Genomic DNA, 5,919 nt, shown 5'->3' on the forward strand with positions numbered 1-5,919 from the left:
GTTCCTTCCCGCCTAAGGTTGTCTGCGCAGCTCCACGCGCCAGACCCCTTACAAGGAATCCTGCGTGAAGACCACCTGTTTCAGCGTTACGCGAGACGAACTCTTCTCGCAGCGCGCTAAGAATTGTAATTCTTCTCGCAGCGCGCTAAGAACGGTAGTTCTTCCCGCGACGCGCTAAGGATTTGTAGTTCTTCTCGCAGCACGCTAAGAATCGTAGTTCATCCCTCGACGCGCGAAGAATTATAGTTCTTCCCGCGGCGCGCTAGGAATTTTAGTTCCTCCCGCGGCGCGCTAAGAAATGTGATTCTTCCCGCGGCGCGCTTAGAAATGTAGTTCTTTCCGCGACGCGTTAAGATTGGTTCTGTCTGCCTTCGCGCTCGCGCTCTCTTGACCTTCTGTGTCTGCCTTCGCGCTCGAGCTTTCTCGCGCTAAACCCTTTGAGTTTTCTTCTGTTTAATCTAGCCGTTTGCTTTTGTGTTGTCTTATCTTTTGTGCTGTTGACCTAATCTGCTTTATGTCTGAAAAGTTACTTTCGGCGCAGCATGCGCACCAACCCCATTGGTTGGCAGAAAAAGTGACTGACATTATCTTTGGAGATCTGCTTTTTTCCATGCTTGACCAGTACCTTTATCTGAACCGCCCATGCCTTTTTACTGCTCCCTGTCAGCCTTTTTCTCTTTTTCCCTGCTGCCATATCTTTTGATATCTTTTGCTTTTGGAATCTTTTGCTTTTTGAGATCTTTTCCCCTTTTTCTAGGGATTGTGTTCCCTAGGGTTTCTCTATAAATAATAGTATTATTTTTCCTAACACTACACACACAAAACACTTAATCTCTCCTGTTCTCCTTGCTCTCTCTGCCGCCTCCCTCTCTGCCTCCGTCTTCCTCCCTGTTCTGTCCTGCTCTTCCGGTAATATATATATATTATATATAATAATTTACTTATTAATTATGCTAACTTATAATCAAGACTTAAAACAGATCGTTAAAACAATAATCTTTAATTATAGGTTAACTTGTGCTTGTTTAAAGTTGGTTCTTGCTTTATCTTACACCGCATCGTTTATCAAGTGAGTAATCTCGTACCTAATCCCTTTTTGCTTTTAATGTTTTGGGATGTTCATGTGTTCATACAAACTTAGAGTCTTAAACTTGTTTATGAACTTTAGTCGCGCAGTATCCCATGTGTTGAGGACGTTTACTTGGCTGTTTATTTGTATGTGTGTATCATTAACCGCTTTGTTCGGCCTATTCCGCAGTTTTCATGGATCCATTAGATGAACACGGGAGACCTATCGTTTACGGTTTTCTTTGTTTACACTTGCACAGATGTTTTCTCGTTTTTGTGCTCAATTGGGAGCACGGATTGAACTATGAACTATGAGCTATGATCTATCTAGGCTTGATCACAATCTGATTGCACCCTTGTTAAACACCAGACATACACGTGTTGCGCGCAGATTTATTGTTATCTATGTATTGTATTAAACTTGATTTCTCACCAACACGCAAGTGTTTGACGTTTATTTTAACACATGTTCAGGTTTGCAGTAGCTGTTTTGGAGCTTGTGGACACGTAGGAAGTTTTCTTTATTTTGGACCTAGATTAAAATGTATCAAGACAAGTTATTTGTTGTTCGAATATTTTGTCTTATAATATATTGATTTATGTTATCTTGTGTTTACCTTGCGCGTGCGCGAATGAATGTATTTATTAAATATTGACACCCAATAGTGTCACGAGTAATGAAACAATATGTGGCGCCCCGATGTATAATCCGCCTTTGGTCGGGGTGTTACAGATTGGTATCAGAGCTCGTTGACTTTAGGATAGGTGGTTAGACGTAACGGCCTAGAATACCTAAGAGTCCCTTCTCGCGCATGAGAGAAATCTCATGTTTGCGCGCTTATTGTTAATTACTCGTTATTCATGAATATGCTCGCGCTTGCGCAGTATATGATTTTATGTTTTATTCCGCGATATTTCGATTTTTGTTGAATTTCGATTTTTATTGATTTTACTTACATACTCGTTTGTTGGATTTGAAAATCCGAAAAGTCATGGTGATACATGAATAGTTGATTTTCAATTTCCATTTACGATTATGTTCTGAGGTTGGAGACTTGAAAAGTCATGGTGATACATGAATTGTCAACCTCCAATACTCATTTTCTTGTATGTTTTATATTGAAGATTGAAAAGTCATGGTGATACATGAATCGTCAATCTCCAATACTCGTTTGCTCGTATATTTTAAATTGGGAATTCGGAAAGTCATGTTGATACATGAATTGTCGATTCTTGATTCGAATTCGTTACCTTTATTAAGTCTGCATTTAGGGTCATTTATTTTACTTTAACTTTTGATAGTATCTAACTCCGCGAAACCAAGCTTTTCGAGGTTATACTTTGCGATAAAACCAAGATATTAACTAAAATTAAAACTTTTATAGAATGCCTCCGCTATCTCGTCGCCATCTCAAGAAGAAAGAAGCCGCGCGCAGACGCTCGTAGCAACGTTCCCAGGAAATGGCCGCCGCAATAGCCCAAGCTTTGAGCCAAAACAATACCAACACCTCTGGTTACAACATTAAATCCTTTAACGCGGGTAACCCTCCAAAGTTCACAGGTCTTGAAGGAGCCACCGTGATGCTCCAGTGGCTTGAGAAAATAGAAAACACTTTCCTCCACACCCAATGCCCCTCAGACAGACGAACCCTGTATGCCTCTAGTGTCCTGGAATCTAGAGCGCTTACATGGTGGAATGGAGTAGCTCATGCGCGTGGCGCAGAAGCTGCTTCTAGCATGACATGGGAGGAATTCAAGGAAATTCTGACGCGAGAATTCTGCCCTCCCAACGAAGTTAAGCGCCTGGAGGAAGAATTTTGGAATCTTAAGCAGTACAGCGGTGAAGCGCGCGAGTACGCGACGCGCTTCCATGAACTAAGCCTGCTTGTCCCTCACCTTGTTACCCCTTCCCGCCGAGCCATAGAGAAATTACTTGGGGGTCTCCCCATGGAAATTCAAGATTCTGTATGGGCCAGAAACCCAGTAACCCTCTCTGACGCCATCGAGTTGGCCGCTGTGCTCAGCGACAACCATGTCAGAGCAGGAACCCTGTTCCTGCGGGGAACTGAAAAGACCAAACTCACCAAAACTGCCCCTGAACCAACAGAAACCAAACCTGAACCCTCAAACCGTAACAACCTCAAGCGCAGGCGCAAGGCCTATGCGCTTACCAACCCGCCCATTGTCCAGCAACCCATTTACCAACCTCCAGTTTACGCGCCTAACCCACTGTCAGCCTACCCAACACCTCCTGTAGCCCACAACTATGCCTTAACCAATCCAGCACTCCCTGCCCCGCCAACTAAGAAACCTTACACAGGAAATCAACCCTTTTGCCCAACCTGTAGACTTCACCACCCAACCCAAACCCCGTGTCGACAATGTAACCGATGTGGCCGCGTTGGTCACTCTGCTGAAAACTGTAGAGTCCTTCCCGCCAATCCAATTGCGCCAACACCACCAGTCTACCCGCAGAATCCACAACCAACCTACCAAAACCCACGACCCAGATCGTGCTTTAACTGCGGTGATCCCAGTCATTTCCGGAACGCGTGCCCAAGACTACAAGTTCAGATCACACAAGCGAATCCGGTGAACCAGATTTCGAACCAAGTAACGCGTGGACGAGCTTTTAACATAACCGCGCACCAAGCGCAAGCGAATAATGACGTAGTTAATGGTACATTTTTGCTTAACGGATTTTATGCTTCTATACTTTTTGATACTGGCGCCGATCGAAGTTTTATTTCTCGCGCCTTCGAGCAGAAGCTTGCGCGACCGCGCGATAACTTAAAAGAAGATTTTTCAGTTGAATTGGCTAACGGTGAAACTGTTTTAATTAACTCTGTGATTAAAGATTGCACGCTTAACCTTAACGAAAACGATTTTCTGATCGACCTCATCCCCATGCCTCTTGGGAGCTTTGATGTTATTATTGGTATGGACTGGCTCTCGAATAATCGCGCCGAAGTTATTTGCGCCAAGAAGTTGATTCGCATTCCTCGAGAAAATGGTGATCTTCACATCTACGGCGAAAAACCCTCCCGCGGTCTTAAGCTTATGTATTGCGCCGAAGCCCGAAGACTCATGCGGAAGAAGTGTATTGCATTTCTAGCCCATGTGGTCAAACCTGCTGAAGAAAAGAAGCTTCGCGATATCCCTGTTGTGCGTGATTTTCCTGAAGTTTTTCCTGATGATCTTCCTGGTATCCCTCCCGCTCGTGAAGTCGCGTTCCGTATTGATCTTGTCCCTGGTGCTTCCCCCGTAGCTAAATCTCCTTACCGTCTTGCGCCCGCTGAGATGCAAGAATTGGCAAGCCAACTTCAAGAGTTGACTGCTAAAGGATTCATTCGCCCTAGCTCTTCGCCCTGGGGTGCTCCGGTGTTGTTCGTTAAAAAGAAAGATGGATCGTTTCGCATGTGTATTGATTACCGCGAGTTGAACAAACTCACCATTAAGAACCGGTATCCCTTACCGCGTATTGACGACCTCTTTGATCAACTCCAAGGTGCCTCTTGTTTCTCCAAGATTGATCTCCGCTCTGGTTATCACCAGTTGCGCATCCGCGATGAAGACGTTCCGAAGACTGCTTTTCGAACTCGTTATGGCCATTTTGAATTCTTGGTCATGTCCTTCGGTTTAACCAACGCACCCGCCGTTTTCATGGATCTAATGAATCGGGTGTGTAGGCCTTTCTTGGATAAATTCGTGATCGTGTTTATCGATGATGTTCTGGTGTATTCTAAGACCAAGGCCGAGCATGAGCAACATCTTCGATTGGTATTGCAAAAGCTTAGAGCTGAGCAACTCTATGCTAAGCTTTCCAAGTGTGAATTCTGGTCTGATGAAGTACAGTTTCTTGGCCATGTTGTGAACAAGATGGGTATTCATGTCGACCCATCCAAAATTAAAGCAATCAAGAACTGGATTACGCCGACCACTCCTTCTGAGATCCGTTCCTTTCTGGGCTTAGCTGGTTATTACCGGCGCTTCATTTCAAACTTCTCGAAGATCGCTTTGCCTTTAACAGCTTTAACGCACAAAGGTAAACCGTATATTTGGGGCTCGAAGCAAGAAGAAGCCTTTCTAACGCTCAAGCGTTTGTTGTGTGAAGCTCCTGTTCTTGCGCTACCTGAGGGTAATGATAATTTTGTCGTGTACTGCGATGCCTCCAACCAAGGTCTCGGTTGTGTTCTTATGCAACGAGGCAAGGTTATCGCTTACGCATCAAGGCAACTTAAGGTTCATGAAAAGAATTATACAACTCACGATCTCGAACTTGGTGCAGTTGTTTTTGCCTTGAAGATCTGGAGACACTACCTTTATGGTACTAAGTGCATCCTCTACACTGACCATAAAAGCCTTCAGCATATCTTTGATCAAAAGGAACTCAACATGAGGCAACGCCGATGGAACGAACTCATCAGCGATTACGATTGTGAGATCCGGTATCATCCTGGTAAGGCTAATGTGGTAGCCGATGCGCTCAGCCGAAAACCCTGCCAGCTTAACTGTATCTTGCCGCGCACCCAGCTTCACTTCGCGCCGATTCAAAGCAACCTTGAATCGCGTATTCGTGACGCGCAGCGCGCATCCATCAGTAATGGTAACCTTCGCGCCGAGTTAGCGTGTGGCGCGGAAGCGCATTTTGTCCCTAATCTGAGTGGAATTCTCTGCTACCTCAATCGCATCTGGATTCCCTGTAATGAGAATCTTCGCGCTGATATCTTGAGTGAAGCGCACAAATCTCGATATTCCGTTCATCCTGGCGCTGATAAGATGTACAAGGATTTGCGCATTACTTATTGGTGGCCCGGTATGAAAAAGGATATTGCTGTGTTCGTAGCTAAA

The sequence above is a fragment of the Bidens hawaiensis genome, unplaced genomic scaffold, assembly GCF_021521415.1.
Source record: "Bidens hawaiensis isolate Kalapana, Puna unplaced genomic scaffold, B.hawaiensis_p1.1 tig00015201_1, whole genome shotgun sequence".
Taxonomy (NCBI): domain Eukaryota; kingdom Viridiplantae; phylum Streptophyta; class Magnoliopsida; order Asterales; family Asteraceae; genus Bidens; species Bidens hawaiensis.